The sequence below is a fragment of the Delphinus delphis genome, chromosome 3 (genome assembly GCF_949987515.2).
Source record: "Delphinus delphis chromosome 3, mDelDel1.2, whole genome shotgun sequence".
Classification (NCBI taxonomy): domain Eukaryota; kingdom Metazoa; phylum Chordata; class Mammalia; order Artiodactyla; family Delphinidae; genus Delphinus; species Delphinus delphis.
The window spans coordinates 69,031,021-69,058,555 of record NC_082685.1 but is presented as its reverse complement, the minus strand read 5'-3'; the positions used below and the strand labels follow the sequence as shown (position 1 = coordinate 69,058,555).

General features: G+C 41.8%; 1 long non-coding RNA gene across 1 annotated transcript in view; it reads right to left on the bottom strand.

The window, feature by feature from the left end:
* Positions 1-15,893, bottom strand: part of LOC132422123 (uncharacterized) — a 255,351-nt gene extending 239,458 nt beyond the window's left edge. The window contains exon 1 of the long non-coding RNA XR_009518812.1: positions 15,841-15,893. This is a non-coding gene — a long non-coding RNA (uncharacterized lncRNA). The remainder of the gene's footprint in view (positions 1-15,840) is intronic.
* Positions 15,894-27,535: the final 11,642 nt, after the last annotated feature.

The window sequence follows — 27,535 nt, the reverse complement described above, 5'->3', positions numbered from 1 at the left end:
TGTCTCCACATCCTCTCCAACATTTGCTATTTGTGTTCTTTCTGACGATAGCCATTCTGACAGGTGTGAGGTGATATCTCATTGTGGTTTTGATTGGCACTTCTGTGATGATTAGTGATGTTGAGCATCTTTTCATATGCCTGTTGGCCATCTGCATTTCCCTTTGGAAGAATGTGTATTCAGTTCTTCTGCCCATTTTTTAATTGGGACGTTTGCTTGTTTGATGCTGAGTTCTATGAGCTGTTCATGTATGTTGGATATTAATGCCTTATCGGTCATATCATTTGCAAATACTTTTTGTAAATAGATATAACCCTTGTGGAGGGCCATTTGGCAAAATCTACCAAAATTTTAAACGCACATACCCTTCAACTCAGTAATTCCACTTCTAGAAATTTATCCTACAGATATATGCAGATAACATACATCCAAGGTTATTTGTTGCAATATATCTAAAAATAGCAAAAGATTGGTATTAACTTAAATGTGCATTAACAGGTGTCAAGTAAAATAAATTATGGTAAGTCCATCCTACATGATACAGCTATTGAAGTGAACAAGAACCTCTTTACATATATGTATATAAGCTCAAAGACATATTAAGTGAAAAAAATAAAAGCAAGGGCAGAACACTGTGTATAGTATGCTACCATTTGGATAAAGAAAGAGGGAAGATATATATTCACATCTGTTTAAGCATACATACAATTACTGGAAAGAGCTATATGAAAATAACTGCCAGTGGGGAGCAAAACTGGATGGCTGACAGAGCACAGGGAGATCAGCTTGGTACTCTGTGACCGCCTAGAGGGGTGGGATAGGGAGGGTGGGAGGGAGATGCAAGAGGGAGGGGATATGGGGATATATGTATATGTATAGCTGATTCACTTTGTTATAAAGCAGAAACTAACACACCACTGTAAAGCAATTATACTCCAATAAAGATGTAAAAAAAAAAAAAACCTGGATGGCTGGTGGATAGAGGGGGAGGCTGACTTTTCACTCTTTATACTTTTATACCTTTGGATCTTTGATCCATGTTAATGTATTATTCATTAAAATAAAATAAGATAGTAAAGAATGATATTGGCTAACAATAGCCACTTGCCTTGTGCTTGACACTCTACTGTTTTACATATTACTTTATTTAATCCACGCATTTTTAAAAATGTTCAATCTCACTCATGATAAAAGAAATGTTAAGTCAAAAGCACACAGAGGTAACACTTTTCACTTATCAGATAGGCAAATACCCTAGAGTTTGATAACACACTGTCTTGGCAGGGGGAAATGTCACTTTCAGAGGAGGTCACTGAGACCCAGGGAGGCTAAGACCTCTCTGTAGTCAGGGGTGGGGCTGGAGTATTATCCCAGAAGGTCTGGGCCAGATGCCATGCCACCTCTCACCACTAAAGGGTGATCATAGCAACATTTTTTTTTTAAAACAGTTTTTATTTTTTTAGTTTTTTGTTTGTTTGTTTTGTTTCGTTTTGCGGTACGCGGGCCTCTCACTGTTGTGGCCTCTCCCGTTGCGGAGCACAGGCTCCGGATGCGCAGGCTCAGTGGCCATTGCTCACGGGCCCAGATGCTCCGCGGCACGTGGGATCTTCCCGGACCGGGGCACGAACTGTGTCCCCTGCATCGGCAGGCGGACTCTCAACCACTGTGCCACCAGGGAAGCCCCATAGCAACATTTAAGTTAGAAGACACAGTTGTGATTATTCACTCTTTATAACAGTTAATAATTATCAACATAGATTGATGTTTTCAGTGATATTACTTAAGAGACTTTATAGATGATATTCAAAAGGAGTCACCAGAAATGCACTGGACCAGCCGTCAGGAGATGCTGTTTCCAGCCTGACTCGGCCATCACTTTAAATTCTCTTGGTCTTCATTTCTACATATAGAAGGTGAACAAGGAAATATCTAAGTTTCCTTTCAAAATCCAAACCCATTATGTGCCCCAAGTCAACTGGATTATCACAAGTCCTCCAGCGTTTGGGGGTCGCCCCTTTCTGCAAAACCAAGTCAGATGGTTTACGTGCCTGCCCCAAGTCGTAACATGGGCTAGCCTCCTCAACCCTTTCCCTTTCCAGAAGTTGTACTTCTAATGTATTGAAGACCACAAGATTCATTTCGCACCCACCCACATGGAAGCCTGCTTCTCTGCTGTTGCCGTACACCTAACAAGCTGTAGTCAGTTTCTGTCCCTTAGTGACCAGGAACTGATACCTCTTCCTGGATCCCACCGCAGCACCACTAACACAATAACAGACATTTTTAGGCATTACCAAAAGAATATAAAACAAGCAGAAACGGCTACAAATCAATAAAGAGGGAATGCCCTACTTCTATACAGTATTCAAATCACTTTGCTGCATGAGTGGCTGGGGGCAATGCCTCTTCCTAATAAGGAAACAGGAAAATCCTACTGGCTTCCCCCTTTCCAAGCCCACCGCTAAAAATAAAAGTCTTGTTATAAAAGGTACAGTAATTTGTAATTATAAGAGGGAGTTTTAAGGCGGAGAACTTTGGTTTTAGTCTAAGGGGTTGTTTTTCTCTAAGCTACAAATAGTGGAATGCCCAAAGAGGTGACTACGGGCAAGGTTCATGAGCTTCCTTATATTTACTCACCCATCCCCTGAAGGTCATAAACTCAATAAAGAAGGAGAAAGCACAGAAAACAGCTCCCCTGTTTCCCTTAATTAAAACATCATCTCTGTAATAGGTGAAAGCAAAGCTTTCAAGTTTCCATGTGATTTAAAATCCCTTTTATCAATAGTGAGACAGAGAGCAAGAAAATTTACACACCCTTGGGGCAAGACAGTGAAAATCTATTACTCTCCTGTGCAGGTAGATGTAAATTGCCACTGGTGATTTTTTTACATACAGATGTAGAGATAAATGCACAGGCCAAACCTGTTACTAATATTACAGGGCATACTGGATATCTTTCCCAGGATTGAAACAGTCTCAAGTCCTGTGTTAACAATGGTAGGAACAATTTCATTACATCAGCAGCAATTTAGAGTTAGTCTCTCCAAATCATTTAAAATGACCACAAGGAGAAGTTGAGAAGCACAAGAGTTGCCTACATGGCATCTTTCAGATCTTCAGTGATATCAGGGGTCTCTCCAATTACCTCCAGTACTCTATATTATTTTGCATGTAGTCTCCAGATACCTGCCTACATAACGGTGAGCAGCGTAAGTGCTAGTATCGCCACTCACAACTGTTTTAAATTACTTGGGTCCATTCTGACACAGTACCTGCCATGCTCCATGCCTTGAACAGTTGAAACGATAATTATGTCAGGAAAACTAATGGCTCTGTTTTTCTCACTTGGGGGATTAAAAGTACCTATTTTCCTGGGCTCATCACCTTACCCTCCAACCTGCCAATAAAAATATTCTACATTTCCTTCAGAATTCGTCAGGCTTTCCCGGCCTTTCCAGGTGCTCCTAAACCTATGTTTAGTAATTTTCCAAAGGAGAACGTGCTGTATCGTCCCACGACCCGTGGATTCAAACATGGGTGTGAGGTCCAGTGCTCTAGCAAAGATGGGCAAGGGCCAGATCACCTGGAGTGATCCTGGAGTCAAGCCTGGGGTTAGGGCACTCCCCTTCTCCCACCTCAGGGCCCTGGCAAGACAGCTGTCATCTTGAAGCCACCGCTTCATCAGTGACAGGAAGCATTAGGCCTCTTGTCAGTTGGGGTCCAACACACAGTGACTGAGCCACCTCTCTGATGCAGACTGTGCAGCTGAGGCAATCAGAATGCTTTTAGCACAACAAGAGGTAGAATGGTGTCCGGGTCAGAAGCTCAGCTGCCTGCCAGCTGTGTGATCTTGATGGAGTCACCATTTTCTCAATTACAGTGGGGACAGGGGCTTCCCTGGTGGCGCAGTGGTTGAGAGTCCGCCTGCCGATGCAGGGGACGCGGGTTCGTGCCCTGGTCCGGGAAGATCCCACATGCCGCGGAGCGGCTGGGCCCGTGAGCCATGGCCGCTGAGCCTGCGCGTCCGGAGCCTGTGCTCCGCAACGGGAGAGGCCACAACAGTGAGAGGCCCGCGTACCGCAAAAAAAAAAAAAAAAAAAAACAGGCAGCAGGTATGTAGGTTCAGGGAGTGTAATTATCCACCGTAATAAACTAGGTATGCTACAATAGCCATGGATCTCCTCCTCCGAAACTTCTCTCATTCCATCTGAAATGGTTTTCTAAGAATGGGGAAATTTAACCATTCCTTTAACTCTCTTTTTGCTCCTTATCGAGATCAGCGGTTTGAACCGCTGGGGTAGCTCATGATGTAAATGATGCAAATAGATGATCTCCTTCAATGAACTCTGATCTTCACTTCCAGAGCCTGACTGGACAGCAGAGTCAAATCCCCTCCTTAATAAATATTAAAAGGGGTGTAGGTCTGATCATTCCCTGTCACCCACTATAGAAGATGAGGCCCCTTCATTGCCAATTGTCCTCAGCTTTGGGCTTTTAAACCAAAATTATGAGATAGTAGGAAATATCTCATTTGACATCCTGTTTTGCCCTGGTGACTTCTGTTTTTTTCATTTTTCATGACATTTATTGTTTTATTTCTAACTTTACAAGCAATACCTGTTCAACGCAGACAACTAGAAATACATAAAAGCATAAAGTAAAAAACAACATTACCCATAATCCCCACCCTCTAGACATAACCATCACTAGCATTTTGATGCACTTCCTCCCAATGTCTACATATGTTTACATTGGAGTATACTTGACCTACAATACTATGTTTGTTCCAGGCACACAACATAGTGACTTGATATTTCTAAACATTACAAAGTGATCACCATGATATGTCTAGTCCTACTGACTTCTTTACCTTCCAATGCATTTGGAAATTCCAGGTCATCAGCAAAATGTCAGTAAAACTATACACAATGAAAGAAGGAACCTTGGGAAGTCCCTTTTGGGGTCAGCCAGCAGGGGAAATGGCATAGCATTGAACGTTAAGAACGGCCACTGATCTAATTTTACCAAAGGCAAGTTGTCTTAACTCAGAACATCCCAGAAAGAGTAAATGAGAAATAAAATTGACTTGATTCATTGTGGCAGCCAACAGATAGATTTTGGTTTATTTTCCTCCTGTCCTACAGGATAATCTTTTTTTAAGGCAAAGACAAAAATGTAGATGAAAGGAGCAAGGTAAATCCCACGTCAACTTTTAAATAAATTCCCTACTTTGTCCAAAAGGAGTGCTGAGTTCACAACGGCATAAGAAAACTAGAATAAATACTGGACAGTTGAAAATGTAATCAATTAGCAATGCCCTTGAAGGCCACAGCATACTGAGTAACTAACTCTCAGCAGGAGTTTGTGAAAAGCAAGTTCAGTCAGGAAGCAAACATCCCCTCATCCTCTCCTCCCATGGGGACAGACCAAGGAGAGATGATGAATTGGCTCTTGACTTGTGACAGGTTTTTTTCTTATTCTGTTATACACGAGGTAATAAGGTAGTGATCAAGGCTGCCTCCAGCCTTTGGGTTTAAAATATACCCACAGTGGGACTTCCCTGGTAGCGCAGTGGTTAAGAATTCACCTGCCAATGCAGGGGACACAGGTTCGAGCCCTGGTCTGGGAAGATCCCACATGCTGAGGAGCAAGTAAGCCCATGAGCCACAACTACTGAGCCCACGCACCTAGAGCCCGTGCTCTGCAACAAGAGAAGCCACCACAATGAGAAGCCCGTGCACCGCAACGCTGCTCACAACAACTACAGAAAGCCCACGCGCAGCAACAAAGACACAATACAGCCAAAAATAAATTTTAAAAATAAATAAATTTATAAAAAAATAAATAAAATATATCTATACCCAAGCTCACACAATACAATAAGAAGTTGATTATTTGCCATTAGTTTAGACAACACAATGTCATATGCCTTGGATTTGGGGTTTATACATTTATCATTTCCTACACAAGATATACTGACAACTCTCACTTCTGATAATTTTAAAAAATTATGAACGTCTTCTATGTGTAGCACAATGATCAATCTTACCTTACAAAATACAATTTGCTGCCCACACATTACCATTTTATCTGGCCATTTAACTACAGATAATGATCCTTTATGAATCAAGCCCACAACCTGGAGATTTTCTATCACATGTTCCTTTGGACCCTTGCAAAAACAATATAGAACGCCTGCAGTGTAAAATTAGGCCAAAACTTAATTATCTTGCAGCCTGTTTCCTGAGTTTAATTAACTTTTCTGAGTGGTTTCTACTGCAGTGAGGACTAGGCCCATTTTGTATTATTTAGTATCATAATTTCTCTTCTCTCTCAGTTCCAAGGACACCACAAGCTCCCTCCAGTCCTAATTGCCATGGCAAATGCAGATATGAGAACTGCAAAACAGCTATAACCAAAATTAAGAATGTGCTGCTGTGCATACTAACATAGGGACGGAAATCTATGTGTGTGTTATCTCGAATCCCTTCTAGCCTCTAAATGAACTGACTTTAAATATTTAATTACCTTGTTAAGTAAATTCAGATTATGGATTCAAATCCTCGTCATCACGGATCATCAGGCTGTTTCAGAAGAATAAATTGAGGCCAGGCCAACAGCTTTTTATAAACTAGAATATCATGCACGTTTATAGTTTAAGCTGTCCTCCTTCTCCGTGCCTGTGAATACTGCTTCTCTGGACCTTGAGAGGGCTGGAAGTGGCAAGACATTCTGCATCTGGAAAGCATCTGAACCACGCCCCACGAGTAGTGGAGCGAATGTGGCCTTTGGAGCCCAACAGATTAAAATCAATCCAGGTTGTTTCATTATTTGCTCTGTAGCCACTGGCAAGTTACTAAGTCTCTCAGCCTAGACTGTCCTGCTGTTAAATGCAGGTAAAGGTAGGTAAATGCCTCATTGGGGGGTTTGATGATTAAGTGAGATAACCAGTGAGCTATCTCACCTTCCCCTTCCCGCGTATAAAGCGTTTTAGGGAAGAAAACCTTTTCCCTCCAGGGAGAGTTGTCAGCTGACTTTTAACATGTCAGTATGCTTTGTGAATGCCTGAGAGCAGATATGAACAGGAAGTCGGACTTGAAGAAGGACAGGGCCTCTGTTGAGACAGGTAAGAACAAAAAGACTAGAGGAAAGTTTGCAAAGACCTAAACATTGTTTGTAACAAAAAATAAACAAACGGCGTTTCCCTGGTGGCGCAGTGGTTGAGAGTCCGCCTGCTGATGCAGGGGACACGGGTTCGTGCCCCGGTCCGGCAAGAGCCCACATGCCGCGGAGCGGCTGGGCCCGTGAGCCATGGCCGCTGAGCCTGCGCGTCCGGAGCCTGTGCTCCGCAACGGGAGAGGCCACAACAGTGAGAGGCCCGCGTGCCGCAAAAAAAATAAAAAATAAAAATAAACAAACGGAAAATCAGTAGAGGGAGAGAGGAAGAAAAACAAGAACATAAAACAACCAGAATATTCTGATATAAAGTGCAAGAAAGAGGGAGAGTCTATGACAAAAACCGAGGAGAAACCAGAAAGAAAACAGGAGCACTCCTAGGTCACCTCACAACTGTGCTGCCAATCTGCCCAGAGCCTGTCTTCACTCCACAGGGCTAGGAAGCTACTGAAGGTCGGTACTGGCAGATGCTGTAACTTTTTGATGCCACCAGGCACTTTGTGCCTACCCACCTCTCCACTCATTCACTCATTCCCGCTGCTGGTCCAGTCAGACAGCTGAGATTTTTCCTTGTTTTAAGCGCATGTTACATCCTTAGTTCTCTCATGGGGAAGAGTGGCCTACCACTGTCCTGGGTCAGAGGGACACCTTGACCTGGCTCCATTCAGTCACTCCTTGGTCCCTCCTTAGCTAGCCCCGGAGAACTCCCCTTCCACACCAACATCCATCTTTTAACAGTGCAGGACCCTACTCCCCCTCCAGGTAAAACGAGGCATGCTTAAGATTGTTCTGATCCATGGAAAGGGGCATATCCACTCAAGAAGGAGGGGACTCAGATTGATGACAACAGTGACAGGAAGCCACCGGCCAAGTGAGGTCCTCATGTGAGGGAAAAAAGGACAACCACTATAGATCTTAGGTTCCAGTGACCAGCGATGCTACCACTTTGGCTGACACAAAGGATAATGGCTGATACTTGCAATGTTCCTTCCTAAGCTTACAAGGACTGTTGTTCAGACTGCAAAATACTAAGTGTCTCGGGAAAGACACTGTTGCCCTGTGCTAAGTGTCCCAGACGTGAGGATGCTGGGGTTGATCTAGGCCAAGACGTGACAATAACCAGGGCAATGACGTGCATTGAGGTCCTGGCATTTTTTGTTACTGCTGCTGTTACTGTTCTCACATCATCTCATAGACCAGGAAGAATTCCTCTCCACATATTCATCTTCTTGCTCTTTTCATTCAGAATTTTTAAATCTACCTTGTCCAGGGAAACAATCATCAATAATTAGTCTAATATCTGATTTCATTCTTCAAAAACACAAAAGACTCCTGGAAAACAGAGGGCCTCTATTTTTCTCATATTTAGTCCATAACCTTGGCCATCACAGGCCCTCACAACCCATGTACCAGTCCTTATTTTACATTGAAATGTAAAAACTTAGCCTCGAGGTTATTCTGAGCCACAGAGGACTTTGTACCTGAAGGCCTCCCGCCTGCGCCTCGTTCCCCAGCCTCCCACGCGCTCCACTGCACAGGCCTTAAATCATCCCGCACACCCTGCTCTTGTACCTGCCAACATCATCCACTGTCTAAATGCAGCGAGCAGCTGTTTATTTACAATTAGATCTGCCAGCTGGAAAGCAAACATTCCACGTTACCGAATCAATCAATGTTACGGGGAGAGAGAAAAAAATCAGGTAGAGCATGAAATGGAGGACAGGAACATTACATTATATTGCAGCTGTCCTTGTCCAATGCCATTAGACGTTCTCGGCACCAAAAATTCATATAACTACAGTCTGTGATCAGCCGTCTTCCAGTCACAGATTTGACACATAAAAAATACAGCCTACCAGAAGGGAAGATTTGGGCGTTGGAAGCCCATAGCCTTCATCTGATGACATGAACAACACTGTCCTAAGGGGTGGGTCTCTATCATGGAATCAAGGGCTTCTGCCCTCAATTATGTTTATCATTTTTGTTTCCTCTTTTATTCAAGTAGTGATGACAGCTGAATCACACATATTGATATTGGGCTTTCAAAATCACATATTACCACGTTGATTATTTGCGGGTACTCTCTCATTTTGGAAATCTCAAATAATGATGAGTAATTCCTCCTCTTCTCAAGTGGTCCTGCATAAATAATCCTCCCATTTTTATTGGTTTACATTTTTACTGATGTTCATGACCTTGATTTGAGTTTGGCTGTTAATTCACAAAGCATAAGTTAAAACACATATGACTGGTTTAGACCTCAAAATTAGTAAAGCGTAAGAGAGTAACAATTTAATAGGAATACGGCAACAAAAGCATAGCAATATGGCTTGTTTAAACTGGTGTTCAAATGGTGAGCCTCTTTCTTTATCTGCAGGATTTTTGTTTGGTTTATGTTGTTCCAATTTTTTTTTTTTTTTTTGCTAGTAATTGATGGGGGGAAAAAGGCTATGAATTATTAAAGTGGAGGGTCACTAAGCATGAGATTCCAGTACACAACCCAACATTTCTAACCCACAAAAATTCCTTAAGAATGCATTCATACGTGTCAGTGCCCTCTAAAACTCACTGCAGTTTGACTGCACAGCATTTCAAGTAAATGCTGTAAATGTCCTTCTCTGGCCCTGGTGTGCTATGAATTTAAAGGTTTCCCCTCTCTGTGTGCTACTGATAGGAAACTCTATTGCACTTGGTGTAAAAGCCACTAACCGCTTATTGGAAATGAACAACCAAGGCTGCTGCAGACCCCCTCTGCTCTCATTAGAAAATATGCTGGCAGTCAACAGAAATACAGTAAAACTTAGAGTGCGTAAGGAATCAGGAAAAGACAGTGAAGACCTTCAGGAAGATAAATAAACCACTCTCAGCCACGTAGTAGGAGTGGCCATTAGTAGACCCAGAGCCTTCATTAAGAGCTCCCCATGTTGCATATATGCAGTCCCAGATGCCACACTTTTCATCCAACTACTTCAACCCTAAAGGTAGTAATCTACTTTGTTGCTGTCTGGTTCATTTAATGTTCCAAAGTACCTTATAACACTGAGCTTCCCAGAGTACACAGAAAAGGACATAGTTTAAAATTATAACCACATGCTAGGAGAGTGACAGGTTGGAGATGTATGTAGATAAACTTACAGAAGGGACAGACTGAAGGGAAGGCGATCAGACCATCACAGGACCCCTCTGGGTATGAGGGTTTACGGTTCTGAACTAAAGTGAGATCCATAAAAATGGAGAGAGAACAGCCCCAGTGGCACAGAGACTATAATAGCCACAGAGTACAAACCATGGGGCAGTTTGTACTCCTCCTGTTTGCCTTCCTGTTCCTGAGACCAAATATGAATGGACTGAGACGAAGCCTTTTTCTCTCTCACAACAGCTCACTAAGCACAAATTCTGTATGACCTACTCAAAGTCATTGTGCTGTTCTGGTTCCCTTCATTCTTTTTTCTTTTGTTTTGCACCTGGAAGAATCCCTCTTTCCCTCCCACGTTACATACTCATTTCCTCCCCCATGACATCCAAGTAACAACATCCTATTGGTTTGGATTATTTGGTTGAATGCAACAAAATGTTTCTGGCTAACTTTAGGAAAGAAAATAATTTTTAACTTTTTTTGAAGGAAATGAGGTCGTACATCAAATGGAAGGGCAAGATGAGCAGCCAGATCTCAGGAAGGATGAAAACCAGGGTAAGGCTGGGAAAATAATGGACGGTCTCCTCAGAATCACCAGAAGGATGAGTCAAATCCAGCTATTTTCGATATTATGTCATTCTGCTCAGATTGAGATTCCCATGGAGACTGCGTGGAGTGGGGGAGTGCAAGGTCCCCAAAGCTGGTACCAAAGGAAGGTAGACTGGAGGCTGGGCAGGCATCACCAGTGGCCATCCACCACAGCTGTACGTAGACGCACTTGTACACGGATGCACTTGTACATGCAGCAACGGCATGAAGCTTAGAGCAATGACATATCAGGGTCTGCTCCTAAAAGCATAAGGCTTCATTCTGTGGCGAAACACATTCTGCTTCAACACCTGCATTTGGTGCATTTTGTTCCTTCCTTTAACATAGAAATTTCTCACTTCCATATCTAACTTTCAGACTGAACATCCCCTGGCTTTAATTCTCCAGTCTCGCGCATTAAGTAGTTCTGATTAATTCTATTTATCATGAAGAAAAAGCAATATAAGGCTACGGGAAAAGTCTCAAAAATAGGCATTTTCAACTACATCAGTGCTGCCCATAACAACTTTCTATGATGATGGAAGCATTCTATATCCGGGCTGTCCAATATGGAAGCCATTGGCCATATATGGCTATTGACCACTTAAAATGTGACTAGTAAGACTGAGAAACTGAATTGTATTTATTGATAATTTCAATTAATTTAAATCTAAATATCCAAATGTGGATAGTAGCTACAATATTAGACAGTACAGAATAGGTATATCATCTCCAAGAAATTCCTTGTTCTATTTATTTGTAATCTATGTGGCTTTTATGTCCTGCCACACTCATGTGTGCCATGCATGTAGGATGTTAAAAGCCAACTTAAATATTTTTCTGGGAAAGTTAAAAGGAACTCTGAACCCACTGTATAAATATGACAAGTAAGGCACCTGTGGCTAAATGACTTGCATCAGGTCACCCAAAATTGAAACCATTCCCAGGTAAATACACAAAGCTGCAGAAAGTCCTGAACTCTCACTCTAGGTCTCCCTAAGCATGTGACCTTGGGCAAGCCAGCTTCCTCTTTCACTTCTTGGAAGGAAAGGGGGTAGACTAGATACTTTCACGTCCCTTTATCAACACTAAAAGCCTTAATTTCAGTTTTTCTCCCATTAAAATCTAGAAGCTGTAGACACAGTCCAGGCTGGTGAGTAAAACTTGCCTGGTGAGACCTGGAGCAAACTGAACAACATACACTGTAGACAGTCATACAGCAGGGAATGTTAGCCCATCATCTGGAGATGCTGATTTCCAAAAAGACCTCAGAAATCCTTTTTTTATTGTTGGAGTCTAAAGCAATTTTTAACAAAATCTCTGTGAGCTAAACAAATCTCATCTGTGGGCAGGGTGTGACATAGCTTGCTTCAGATAGGTTACAGCTAAAAACCTGGAGCTCTCAAACTGTCCCTTCAAGTGCCCCCCCTTCAGAATTTTCTGACCGTCTCCACACCCCCATATTGTTCTCTGTTTAAAGCTCCTATTCTCTATTTCCAAGCTCCTCCTCTGGGTTCCAAACAGGATTTAAGTTAAACTACCGCTTGTTAGATCAAGCCATGACACTGCTCTGATTGTGAAGGTGGCTTTGTTTCTAATAACCAGCACAGAGAAAAAAGTTATCATAATGTGTCAATGATAACTGGCAGATGCCCCATCTCTCCTTTATCATTTGTGATGCTATGAAGGGAATTCAAGTCTTTTTTGATTCATTAACTTTTTGTTTTATGGGAAATACATTCAACTCATTCTCAGATAAAATTGCAAATAATTACTGTCTCGAAAATTTAACCTTTCCCTGAAGCAGTACTTACGTGTCATCTCCACATATCTTACTGCAGTAAAAGAGCATAAACACCAGGTGGCAGCATTGTATCATTAAAGCTGCTCAGACCTTGAAATTGAGGTATGTTTATAAATCTTGCCTTCTAGATCTCTTCTTAGCTGATAAACTTCTTTAGAATTTATTTTTAATCAATTATTGTTATTTGAAATTTATTGTTATGATGGATTAGCCATTAACCTGAAATAGGCCTTAAATATTTGGAATGTTCAGTTACCAACAACTTCGGGTTTAAATGGTATAAAACTGCCTAAGGAAAATTTTTTTAATGAATTTGTTTTAAGCACTGCCCTTGCTTATTTTTAACCTTATTTGAGTTATAGGCTCCTGGTAATGATGAATATTGCATTTTGGAAGAGAAATTCTGGATGGTTAAGATTCATGTCTGGAATTCCAGTACTGCATATTAGCTCAGGAAACAGCCTAGATAATAAGCAAAGAATCTCTTTTAAAATCCAGTAGTTGCACTTCCATGTATTCTGGAAATAAAGCCTAAATTCAGATCTCAACTGTAATGCTTAAAAACTGCTCTCCAGCCAACTGAGGATCAGTCTTTTCTTCCATTCCCGCGCCATCACGCACTCATCCTCAACTTTGCTTTCAGTCTGCCACAGGAAACCACCTTCTCCTCGCAATTGAAAGAAAATATGTATTTTACCACAATAAAAAAGTTGTGTATGTGTGTGTAAATAGAAAGATAGATATCCATTATGCCATTTTCTAGTTAACAAGTAACAATAATTCCTTAATATCATCAGATATCCAGAAGGTATTCTAATTTTCAATTGTTTCATAAATGTCCTCAATTCTTTAAAAAAACAAAACAATTTTGCACACATTTGATGCTTGCTGGCCCTCCCCTTACACAGTTACATCTGGCTGAAGTCTCACATTTGGACTAGGGAATCCCTTGTTAGGAGGAGCAGGGCCAAGGCCAGAAGAAGGTTTTGCCTTGGGCTGTCTGACCCTGAGGGCTAACTCCCAAAGTGACCTCTCCCAAAATGAAGGGCAAATCTCCCCCATCTCCATTCTCAGAGGAGGCGCAGAAGCAAATTCCTGGCAATTGTAGAGTAGCCATTTTTATCCCGGATTCCAACAATCATGAGTTCAAAGATAACTCTCAGAGCACCCTGATACAAATTAGCAATATTTTAATTATAAAGAGAAAACCATCTCTCTCTTTTCTTCTTTTACTCTCTTTTCATTTAACGAGTCAAGAAGCTAATACATTGACTCATTCATTCTTGCCAGTCCTACAAGCCCCTTAGAAAGTTAAGGAAATTATGAACTCTCTCTACACACACAAAAAAAGTTGACGTGCCCTAGAGCAAAGAGTACGTATTTTCAGAGGACTGAGGGATCAAGGACCCACCGCTGGCCCCAGGATAAGACTCTTTAGCACTTTCAACCTCTGTGGCCCATGAGAGCTGTGCTTTGCACATAGGACAATGAAAGAATGCATTAAGTCAAGCAGACTGACAACCTCTCCTCAAACTAAACACCATTTCCTAGCAGGTTTGTTTGTTGTTTGCTTGTCATTTTATTTTGCATTGTTCTGTTTTCTCCACACAAGGCCTGCGGGGGATCTGTATCGTGTCTGAGAGCCATACAGAAAACCATATCCAGGAAAGCAAGTCAGAAAGCCAAGGCAAAGGGCCAAGCTCTCAGATGTTGTCGGTGGGTGACAAAATTGGGCCACACATTCCACACGGCAGTTTGGAAATCTACCAAGAGGCTTCAAATTCTGCACATGCCTTGACCTGGCAATCCCAATTCTAGAAATTTAGCCTAAGGAGATCATTGTGACTGTGCAGGTGATGTAGCCAAAAGGGTAGTCCTTAGAAATAAACTGTCTGACCATGTTGAAAACATTAAACTAATTATGCCACATCCATTACACAAAATAATATTCAGCCTTTTATACTGGTTTGATAAAGGTTAGAGATAATATGGAAATGTGTTTGCTATATTAAGTAGGAAAAGCAGATTCTAAAATAGTTTATGCTGTATGGCTCTTTTTGAGAACATATCCTGGAATGATATACACAAAATGGCTAATAAATGATTGATGCCTCCAGATGATAGAATTATGGTTGGTTTTATATTTTCTCCCTGTTTTCCTTTGATTCTTATTTTTTCTCACCTGTATTTTTCTATAATACATATTGCTGTATAATAAAGAAAGGTTAATAAGTATGTTCCAAACATAAGTATAGTCTGAGGATCCTTGCTCATTAAGGTCAGTGGCCCAAAGAAACAGGAAATTTGGAAAGCAAGAGAGGTAGGCACTTGTTAAGCATAAGCAAGGAGATTAAAACCAAGGCAACCCCTATCCCAACACAGCAAGGTTTCAAGGTAGAGGCCAGAAAGGAGAAATCCCAAGAGCTGCAGGTCACGTCAGAGACCAGAGATGCTGCAGGTAAACAGATGTGATAATATTGACACCTACCCACCCCCTTATTTTCTCCTTCTCCTGAAGTGATTCTTGATACATAAACTCTCTTTATGTAAAGCTAATAAGGAAATAAATCTGAGTCTCTAGAGCTTTATAAAAAGTGGTTCCCAAAGTCTTAGCCTGGGGAAAAGAAAATTTTTATTTTTGCATGCATATCCCTGCCCAAGTCCAGAGAAAATTGCCATGTATAGAGCGAACACAGCCCTTTCCCAGATAAAGAAGATTAATAGCCGGCTCCAGCTTTTCTGTCAATGGTACTTTTAAAAAACGTACTTTGTTTTATGTAGGAACATTTGAACCTATTCCTTTGTAAGTCTGAGCACTTTTAACTCAGACACGTATTAAATTCTCAGAATAGGTCCCTTAGATTTGTGGGCCTCGTTTGATTTTTCTCCTATAATCCATGTTTCTAGTCTTGTCTGCCTTTTCACCATGGGCTCAGGTGCTCGAAGACTCCACCTTCAAAGCATGGATCTCTGCAGAGACGATCCATAAACCCATCAATGACACTCTCTTTTTAAAAAAAAAAAAAAAAAAATCAAGAATTCCTCATTTCCATGAGTTAATGATTATCCCTTGTGAAAACATTAGCTAGGACCAAAAACTCAGCGTCAACATTATGGATATAGTAATTTGACTTACATTTTGAGCTCCCATTTTGCTAAGATGGTAAAAATTCAGTTGTTATTAATTGGGAATTCCATCCTTTTCATTAGTTGTATCTACGTTTGGAAGAGATTATATAAAGCCAAGGCCTTGAGAGGCGTGCTCCTGGCTCTTGCATCATCCGCCATGAAGGTATCCCCCAGGCTGCTCCCAGCTGCCCCAGGGCTGGCAGGAAGGAACTTCCACAAACTTCGACTCACTTCGTCTGGGTTTCCAGAAAGTTCATCAACCTTGTGCCAATGGTTGTCTACTCAAACCAAATATCCAATGGTCTAGCCACGTCTGATGAATTCCATGAAGGAGGGAATCTTTACCCTAGACAGAAAAAGAAAAAAATATATATAATTCTGTGGATTCCACAGCGAGTATCTATCGTTTTCTTCACCCACGTGTTTTTCCTAGGTCTTTCTGTACCAGAAAGCTAGTTTTAACTCGTCTTTATTCAACTCTCTGAAATCTTCCAATTTTTTTTACATTTGAATGATTCTAAATTACACACTCTGGAGTATGATTAATTTAGACTTAGCCTGTACTCATCTGGCTTTAAGTCACACGGGTAGGTATGCCATCTTCCCAAATGGATATATTATCCCAAGCCTAGCACTAGGAACTTTATAGGACATTTTTGTGCCTCTGTTCCCGTCAATCCACACTGTAGTAGATGTTCAATAATCACAGGCCATGCTGTGATTTCCTTCTGGCTAAGGCAGCAGCAGAGAGCACCCGTCCAGAGTGTGGCCAGTGAACTATGAGGGTTGGGTTTGAACACCAGCTCCGCCACACTACCTGGGCAATCTTGAGCAAATTACTTGTGTTCTCCCTGCCTTCGTTTCCTCTTCCGAAGAACGAAGTAATAATAGTATCCGTCACGTAGAGTTGTTTAAAGGATTAAATAACATAATGTACATCAAGTACATAGAAAAGTGTGCAGCCACAAATATAGGCCATTTTTAACATTTCCATGAAATCAGGTTATAAATCAGACCATTATAAAAGGAATCATGTTTTCTCACTCCACAGAAGTGCTATACACCTGTATACTTTTCTTGGTTTGGGGGGTTGTAAGGGATTGGGTGTGTTTTTTCATTTGTACAAAGACTAGCATCAAATGGACTAATGGCTAGACCAGAAAAATTCTACAGAAACAAAAATGTAAACCTTTGCAATTAATCAAAATAGTAATATGACTCAAATTCCATACTAATACACCAACCAAACCTCTACTTCTGGCGGTAAGTAAAACTTCATCTTAACAAATCTTGCCACCAACACCCCACTCTCACTAGATGGCAATGCCCATATATACCAGGAGTGTCTAAATATAAAAAGACCCATATAAAGGAAAAGGCAATAATCGTGCATGCCTTCACTTAACAGCACACCTCCAGAGTGGAAAAACTCATATATCTTATATAGAGTGTACCAGACTGGTGAGGAGGGCTTACCCTTTTGACAAAGACCCTAAGGAATTATAATTTGCAAGATATATTCCTTTGACAATTTGGATACTGACTCTTTCAGGCTTGCAATATACAACGTTGGGGTTTTTGTCTTCTGAACTCTCCTATGAAAAAGTCACCACTCAGAGACAAGCAAGGGCTTCTTAGCCAGGTAACTATGTGTGTGTTGATTTAAAATCCTTCTGAAGATAACCCTCTCTGCTGTGAAGATGCCTTCTTAGCACTGCACAATTCATTCATCATCCTTAGCTTCTGCTGAAAAAAAGTTAGCTGTTCACCTCTCTCTAAAGATCAAATCCACTGTGTTCAGGACAAATTGCTTCCTTCTTAGAACTTCAGAAAAATATAGTTACTTCTAAGTCCTAATGAAGATATATTACTTCAAAAGCTATAAAACAGAACTCCCAGATACAGCTTTTGAGTGCATCCCAAGAAAGGTCAGTTAGGTTGTAGACATAAGAGGTTTCTGCTGCCGCAAATCAATCCCTTAAAGTGTTCCTCCAAGATCTCTGCAGTCTGTGCTAACCAGCAGCCTTGGAGGGTCAAGGAAGGGCCATCCGTTGGAAACGGCTTGCATCTCTGATATAGCAACAGAACAATGAGATGATTCTTTTCCTTAAAGGAGGACACTTCTACACTCCTTTCATTCAATATGTTCAGAGGGGAGGACCAAAATGGCAGCAGAGAATGCTTTCCACAAAAGATGCAATACCAATTCTCTTTACTCAAGCCCTTAGAGGGGAAGTAGCTAAGAGTTTTCTACCAGACAAGGAGACACTCAGAGACATCAAGGTCCAGAAGAGTTCAAATCTCCTCCACTCAATCAGGTACAAAGATACCACTTTGAAAGACATATACCAGCTCCCTCTTTTCTCCGAGAACTTCAAAGTGGTGTACATCCCAGTCGGAGGTCTTCACAGCACCTTTATGGAAAAGTGAGGGGGAAATAAAGGGCGATCCTGAGCAATTTTCAAAAGGCCATTCAGCAAGACAGTGGCAGATAAGGAAACAGTCTTCCTGATTCTGATAACTCTATTTCATTTTCTCTAACACAAAAACTGACCCTGGGGGCCCAACCATTAGATGACCACAGTAACACAAATTGTTCTTTTTAAGAAACCCAGCTGAAAATGTTATGGGAAAAGCAAAATATCATCTCAACAGGGTCTTTACTGTCCTTAAGATACTCCAGGCCCCAGTAATCTCTCCTGACTCTGGGAAGTACAGAGTCAGGTCAGTGGTTTTCAAACTGGGTTCTGTGGAGCCCCTTTAGAGAGCGCTGGGAGAGTAAGAAGAGCCAGATGGAGCTCTGCCTTTCCACCCCAACTTCAGCCAGAAAATCTCTAAGTTTATCTGCTCAAAGGGTTCCATGATTTTTAAATATCTTTTAACAATCTAGGATTACTCTATTCCTTTAAAAATGAAGGAACAGGGCTGCCCTGGTGGCGCAGTGGTTGAGAGTCCGCCTGCCGATGCAGGGGACGCAGGTTCGTGCCCCGGCCCGGGAAGATCCCACATGCCGCGGAGCGGCTGGTCCCGTGAGCCATGGCCGCTGAGCCTGCGCGTCCGGAGCCTGTGATCTGCAACGGGAGAGGCCACAGCAGTGAGAGGCCCACATATCGACAAAAAAAAAAAAAAAAAAAAAAAAAAAAATGAAGGAACAGAAGCAAAAAGAAGTTAAATAACCAGAGAGAAGCACTGTTGAAAGAATGAGTGGTGAAAATCAATATGTAAATCAAGCAACCAATGCCTGGGTGTAAAGAAGAAAAGAAGGTGAGCTTGGATGGTCCTAAGACCCAGGAGGATGAGCACTTTCAAGAGGTGATCCTCACAAGGGCATAGTACAAACCCAAGAGGGACTTTGCTGATTGGCTTAACATTGCTTAACATTTGCTGATTGGCTTAACATTAAAAATCATGGAACCCTTTGAGCCTCTTCCTTTGAACCTCATTTTCTTATAACACTGAAATAGCAAACGGTACCATGACTATTGACCTCTTTCATCATAAATATATTTATCCTCCTGCAAATTAACCTCAGTGATTCTTTTCCTTTTCTTCTGTTTCAATTCTAAACTCCTCCTTTCCTTGGCTACCTCTTCAAACCCCAACCCTTCTATGAGGTTTTATTCTGAATTAGTAAAGCCAGTTTGGTCCCAGACAATTGCATGTAAATTATATTATCCAAAAGCATCAATTCAATCTTGCATCTGTGGCAAATTCTGTCTTGTGAAAAAGTCAGGAAAGAATACTTACAATAATACTGTTAGTTCCCTTCACACACTGGTACAGTGGAACCAGATGATACAAGGAATCATAGAGCTGGAAGTGTCCCTAAGAAACCATTCAAACCACCACCACCATCTTCAAAGAGCAACATCCTAGACTCTTGACAATAAGAAACAATTTGAAACACATCCAGAGGTAAATTTTAACACACACTTTAGATAAAATTGTTCCCATGCCTTCTCTTCTCAGTTCCCATTTCTATATTGTGTCCTCATATTTTTTTTTTTTTTTGTGGTACACGGGCCTCTCACTGTTGTGGCCTCTCCCATTGCGGAGCACAGGCTCCGGACGCACAGGCTCAGCGGCCATGGCTCACAGGCCCAGCCGCTCCGTGGCATGTGGGATCCTCCCGGACCGGGACACGAACCCGTGTCCCCTGCATCGGCAGGCGTACTCTCAACCACTGCGTCACCAGGGAAGCCCTGTCCTCATATTTTTATTTTTTATTTCTGTTTGTTATCTTTTGACCCCTCTTTATACTCCTCTTGGTTCTGCATATTCCCCCCTCCTCTTGAAATGCCAGACCATCCACCAGGTTTCAGTGAATAAGAACATTTTTCTAAGCTTCTACGTACTAAATTCTTAACTGGGCATCTGAGTTGCTTTTTCCCAAATTCCTTGAAAGCCTACTAGCAAGTAAAGAGTATTGGTAACATTTTAGTATATTCTATATAATCTTTCATTTTGTTTTTATGTAGAAGGACGGATGGATACATACATACATAGATTCAGAATCTTATTGCTCATGTTTTTGTAAACTTTTTTATTCAACAATATCTTTTGGACATCTTTCTATATTAATAAGTCAACACTGTTGTTTTCATGCTTTTATAGTATTCCATCAACTGTGTGCAATGACATTTAAATAGAGGATGAATTCTGCCTTCCAAGAAGTTGCTTCCTTAGTCTAGTTCAGAGTTTTGATTATTCCAACAGTTCCTAACTGACCTCCTTGTCTGCTTTCCCCTCTATAACCCACCACCCGTATCATTGCTGACCTTATCTTCCTAAAACACAGGGAGGATCATGCTTCTCCTCTTCTTACAATCCTTCTGCTGCTCTTTAGGTAAAATCCAAACTCCTTCCCAGGGCATCCAGGCCCCCAAACCTGTCTCTAGCCTAGGTTTCCTGCTCCATTCCCAGCCTCCCATTTCCCCCAGCCCCTAACATAACAGACTTTTCATCATTTACTGCTCACTGCATGGAAATTCAAGCCTCTGTGCTTTTCCTACTACTTATAAAGTCCTCCCCACCTTGTCTACCTGTTAAATTCCCGGTGCTCTTAAGATCTTCCTCTATAGCATCTGTAGCACCAGGATAGTCACTTTTTTCTGTGTGAATGAAGCCATTCCTAAATTTCTATATAATGGCACTTATATTGTGTTATAATTTTTTATGTATACGTTTATCTCTCCCACAATTCTGGCTTTATCCCTAATGTTTTATACAGTAACTGCCACTCAATAAAAGTTTATTGAACTAAATTCAATCCCTCAACCTGTGGACCAGTCTCACAAGATAGGATAAAGCATTCATTTTACCTTAAATTCTGGATCCCAGGGATGAATTATATTTCCACCCATCACAGTTGTATCCCTGATACAACAGCAGCAATTGAAATTGCTAATTTATTTTTCATCCTCCAATTTCCAGCTTGAAAGTAACACCCCAGATATGCAGGGGATAGAGTCTTAAGGACAGTGTCATTGATATTATTTCCACTCTTTCTACTAGTAGGAGGGAACAGTGAATTCAGGCATTATGTCCAACATTCTATTACAATCCACAAATGTCCTGGAAGAGGCAGCAACTGTGGGAGCAGTCAGTACTGTTCTAGAAAACAATAAAAGGACGTATAAATAATATTTAAATGTGAATTTTGGCAAGTATGAAGTATTTCATTAGTTTTATCAGTATATATGACTTCCTTTTCCCTTTCCCTTTCAAGAAAGAATATACACCTCTCTGCTGAACAGAATCAACCAAGAAATATCAAATGGCATCGTCTTAGATTATGTTTTCAGGGGGGGAACAAAAAGAGTGGTTGTCTAGATAACATTGGCTTCCGTGATATCAATGTTTAGTTTTCAGTTTCCTCTTAGGGCTTCTTGGCTTAGTGGAGCGTGGCGATTCTTCTTTCAATAAAATACAGTCCTACGGCACTGCAATACTAATCATGCTGTATTTTGCTTTGCTTTGTATTGTTTTCATTGTTTCTGATTGCCACTGATTTACTGGATGTTTGACCTCCTAAGTGTGGTTTAGATGGAGACCAAAACCCAATAAAATCAAAATCAACACTGCAATAAAGTGGGTCTGAAAAAATAAATAAATGTTGCCAACTTAACGATTCTTCCCTTGACAAACCACTAGAGATACCCAATCTCAGATTTCCCTTGAGAGTCAATGAGAACCATTTTTCCTTTAGTGTTCTATTTTTTAAAGAACGGTAACAAAGAAATAGCAAAGTGCAAAAATCATAAATGCACAACAAATGCACAACAAATTTTCACAAAGCAAGCCCACCAATGTAACCAGTACCTAGCGAGGCACCCCAAAAGCCCCACTCTGTAACCCCTATTCTGGTCAGACTATAGATGAACTTTGCCTATATTCTCATTTTACGTAAATGGATTCATACAGTGTATACTCTTTTGTGTCCGGTTCCTTTCACTCCAAGTTACACTGGCGAGATTCATCTTTGTTTTCACTTGTGGCAACAGTGTGTTCACTGTCACTGCCATAGAAAACTACCCCTTTTTTGTTATTGTTTCAGGAGCATCTAAACAAACAAGTGCTCTGAGGAAAACACATGGATCCCAGGGTTAGAATACAAGAGCTTTAGTCCAAAGAGGAAACAGTGACTAAGATGACCTTTTGAAACAGCTTGAAGTCAATTGTCAAGAAGCAGCTGTCTGAGCAGAGAAGCAGAATAGTAAAAAAGCACCCTGTGAGATAAGCCAGAAGAGCAGGTTTGGAAAGAAATGCCCAGAACTGAGCCAGGGATCCTGGTTCAAAAGAAAATAAACGTTGACCTTCTGAAAAGGTTTTGATCTAGGCTGGTTCTGCCTCGTGTCTTCAGCACAGTCTTTCTTTCTCCGCCTGTGGGGTTCTCCCTCCAGAGCCCCGTGGTTGTGAAGGCAGCACCTCTGTAAGGGGTCAGATTTTACCACACCTTTTCACACACTGTTTGATATTTAACCAAAAAGTCCTTGCATAAAAAGACATCTGCATGCTATTTCTGCCTCTTTTAAACACAGGTGATCAAAAATTCTCTTTGCAAGTTTTAGATATTGCCATTACGGTGAACTCTCGCTTTATGAAAGCTTATAAGTTACTAAACCATTGTTACCAGCTAATTCCGATATTTAAGATACTGAAATTTTGGCTTCCCTGGTGGCGCAGTGGTTGAGAGTCCGCCTGCCGCTGCAGGAGTCACGGGTTCGTGCCCCGATCCGGTAATCCCACATGCCGCGGAGCGGCTGAGCCTGTGTGTCTGGAGCCTGTGCTCCGCAACGGGAGAGGCCACAACAGTGGGAGACCCACGTACCGCAAAAAACAACAATGAAAAAAAGATACTGAAATTTTTACTAGTGCTTTTTTTTTAAACTTTTTTCTTTTGCATTTTCTTGATATGATAATCTTCCAATTCTCTTATTACTTCTGACAGCTCTTTTTTTAGGCCTCAACAGCTAGTTCCTCCTCGACTTTTTTTTTTAACATCTTTATTGGAGTATTACTAGTGCTTCTTAAAACTCCCTGCATTTAAAACATTTTCATTCTGTTATGAAGATGTTTATTAGAGCAATTATCAAAACATTCCCATAAATATTGATGCCATATTCTGAAAACAAAATATCCTTTTCTTCCTCCTTAAAAAAAAAACAAACCCAATTCACACACACACACACACAAATAGTCTAAAAAACAACTCATTTGAAGTACATTTGCTCTAGTTTTTAAAAGACAGTAATTGATTCCAGTGAATCTGGAAAATATTTATTCTGAGAATCTAAGAATTTTCCCTACATCTTTCACGTTACACAAGTTTACCTAAACCTATGAGAGATTTCAAGGGTCCTGGCTTAAAATATTTATCAGGAACACGAATAGAGGCATTGAGGGCTTCCCTGCTGGTGCAGTGGTTGAGAGTCCGCCTGCCGATTCAGGTGACACAGGTTCGTGCCCCGGTCCGGGAAGATCCCACATGCCACGCGCGGTGCGGCTAGGCCCGTGAGCCATGGCCGCTGAGCCTGCGCGTCCGGAGCCTGTGCTCCGCAATGGGAGAGGCCACAACAGTGAGAGGCCCGTGTACCGCCAAAAAAAAAAAAAAAAAAGGAAAAAAGAATAGAGGCGTTGGAATATTTGCCAAGGTATTAGTAAAAAAGAGTAGAAATGATTTGTGCCAGAACATGACTAATATGAATTCTAGTTTTAAAACCAAATCCACATATAAGAGGAAATGACACCCAAAATTCATTTCAATGGCTACTAAAATATGCTAGATTAAATTAAAAGTGGTTTTAAGTTATTTTAGCTCCTTCAGGTGGGAGTCTCGGGCTTCCCTGGTGGCGCAGTGGTTGAGAGTCCGCCTGCCGATGCAGGGGACACGGGTTCGTGCCCCGGTCCGGGAGGATCCCACATGCCGCGGGGCGGCTGGGCCCGTGAACCATGGCTGCTGGGCCTGCACGTACGGAGCCTGTGCTCCGCAACGGGAGAGGCCACAGCGGTGAGAGGCCCGCGTATCACCAAAAAAAAAAAAAAAAAAAAAGATGGGGGTCTCTTTCCTCACAATGAGAGACTGAGTCAGTTTGTGACTGCTTTGACCAATAGAAGTAGGCAGAAGTGACACTGTGACTCTGAGCTCAGGCTTCTAGAGGCCTTGTAACATTGCTCTCATTCTCCTGTACCTGCTGATTCCACGGGAGATTCCATTTGAGCCCACCTGCTGGAGGAGGATGTCGTGTGGAGCAAAGACAAGCCCTCTCGTCTTAAGTCCCTGACTGTGATGGGGAAATCCTGGTTGAGTGAAATCCATTTCTCCTGTCTTCACTACTCAAGGTCATTTTAAAACTTGCATGTCCTTTAAGTAGCACATAACCTAAGCAGTAAGACGTTTGCTTGCCTCACGCTCCAGGAACGTGCAGCCAGCTGTGTCTAATTCGAGCTGAGCTGGTTAAAACTGGATAGGACCTCCTAACCTCTAACTGAGCCTGCGCCGGTGTCTGCTCCGTGCCCGTTTGAACGTGCAGAGGGGTGGAGCTGACTTAACGCCTGCGCAGAATGGCAATTACGGCACGTTTTTCCAATCAGCGCTCCCCGCGCCTCAGATCCAGCCCATGAATACCCCGTTACTTTATCACATAAATACCCTCGGGGTGGCATATTTAAGATTTGTTTGGTCTCCTTACTTGGCTGCCTTTTGAATAAACCCAGTCCCTGCTGCAAACCTCACTGTCTCAGCATTTTGGCGTGCTGTGCATCGGGCAAAACAAACCTGCTTCGGTAAGAATGATTAATGTACATGTCAACTCAACTGGCCTAAGAGATGCCCAGAGAGCTGGTAAAACATTATTTCTGGTTGTGTCTATGAGGGCAGTTCTGGAAGAGATTAGCATTTGATTCAGTAGACTGAGTGAAGAGATCTGAGCTCACCAACGCGGGCGGGCATCCTCCAACCCGTTGGAACTTAAAGGCAAAGGAAGGGCAAATTCTTTCTCTGTTTGAACTAGGACACCCATCTTCTCCTGCCCTCAGCCTTCAGACTCAGATTGAATTATACCACTGGCTTGCCAGGTTCTTCAGCCTGCGGGTAGCAGATTGTGGGACTTCTCGGCCTCCATGGCTGTAAGCCAATTCCTATGGTAAATCTCCTCCAGTATGTTTATATATATCCTATTGGTTCTGTTTATCTGGAGAATCCTGACTAACGTACAGTTGATCCTTGAATGATGCGAGGGTTAGGGGTACCGAGGCTCCACGCACTTGAAAATCCACGTATAATTTAAACTCAGTGCTCCACATACACTGTTCCTCTGCAGCCGAGGTTCCTTCACATCCTAGGTTTAACCAACCTCGGACACGTAGTACCATAGAATTTACTACGGAAAATATCCACGTGTTAGTGGACCCCCGTACTTCAAATCCATGTTGTTCACGAGTCATCTGTACTAACAAGCCCTCAGAAGACTTCTTGAGTATACCCCAGGTAAGAGCAGCAAAAGAATTGACTAGCTGAGCCCAGCCCAACTTTTTGAACAAATAAGTTTTTGATTTAAGCCACTAAATTTGAGGAAGTGTTGTTTTGCAGCAAGAGATAACTGAGACTAGTACCCACAGCCCATCTCAGTTACCTCTTGTTTTGTTACGTAACATAACAAATGAGTAAGGAAACTGGCTGGTGTATTTTAGGTTACTATCATGTCTCCAACTTTAAATTTCTACAGCACTTTGCTGCCAAATTTAGGCCCAATTTATTTCTAATCAGGACAACTCTAACTGACTCCTGGTATCTGTGTCTGCCCGCATTTACTTCCTGTACCAATCTAATCTCCGTGTTGCCACCAAAGTATCGAGGATCCAAATTAAAATTCTCCCTGCTATCACACTTCGTTTAAACACTTCTGTCTGGGGGATAAAATTCTGAGCCTGCCTTTCAAAACCCTTTATAATGAAGCCACTATCCCACCAGCTAGGGTTGCTCCCAAAGGTGTTAGCCTCCCTGTGCTTCCATGCTGGGCACATACCATGGCCTAGAAAGTTCCTCACAACATGTGTAACACCAAAGAAAACCCCGAGGCATTAGGTGAAGCACTTAATGGGAGACAATGTCACCTTAAAATTAGTGGAAGCCTGCATGGAATTGTCCAGTACAGCCACAGGTGAAATCACAGGGCAGCCAACCAAATGTGAATCAATGTGCCACTGTCGCTGCTGTTCCATGTCTAAGGTCATATCTGAAGGTCCATTTCCTTGGGAAGTCTTAGGAAGCCTTATATCAAAGGTCTCCTGGGAAATTCCAGGAGCTCCCAAGGTGGTTGTGCAAATCCCAGATTCTCATGAATCAGTAATGGGATAAATTGACATCATGTGTTTCATGATTGAGTGCAGAGAAGAACTCAAACATCACTTCTTGCCAAAAATGGATAACCTGAACTTAGTCAAGAGGAAACAAAAGCAAAAATAAATAAATGGGACCTAATTAAACTTAAAAGCTTTTGCACAGCAGGGGAAACTATTGACAAAATGAAAAGACAACCTACTGAATAGGAGAAAATATCTGCAAATAATAGGATCAATAGGGGTTAATATCCAAAATATATAAGCAGGTACTTCCCTGGCGGTGCAGTGGTTAATAATCCGCCTGCCAATACAGGGGACACGGGTTCAATCCCTGGTCCGGGAAGATCGCACATGCTGCTGAGCAACTAAGCCTGTGCAACACAACTACTGAGCATGCACTCTAGAGCCCACAAGCCACAACTACTGAAGCCCGTGTGCCTAGAGCCCGTGCTCCACAACAAGAGAAGCCACCGCAATGAGAAGCCCACGCACTGCAAGGAAGAGTAGCCCCCACTTGCCACAACTAGAGAAAGCCCGTGCACAGCAACAAAGACACAACGCAGCCATAAATAAAATAAATAAATTTATTTAAAATACATATAAGCAGCTGATACAATTCAATATCAAAAAATGACCCAATTTAAAAATGGGTAGAACACCTGAATAGACATAATTCCAAAAAAGACATACAGATGACCAACAGGCACGTGAAAAGATGCTCAACATTGTTCATCATCAGAGAAATGCAAATCAAAACCACAATGAGACTTTGCCTCACACTTGTCAGAATGGCTGTCATCAAAGAGACCATAAATAATAATGTTAGAGACAATGTGGAGAAAAGGGAACCCTCCTACACT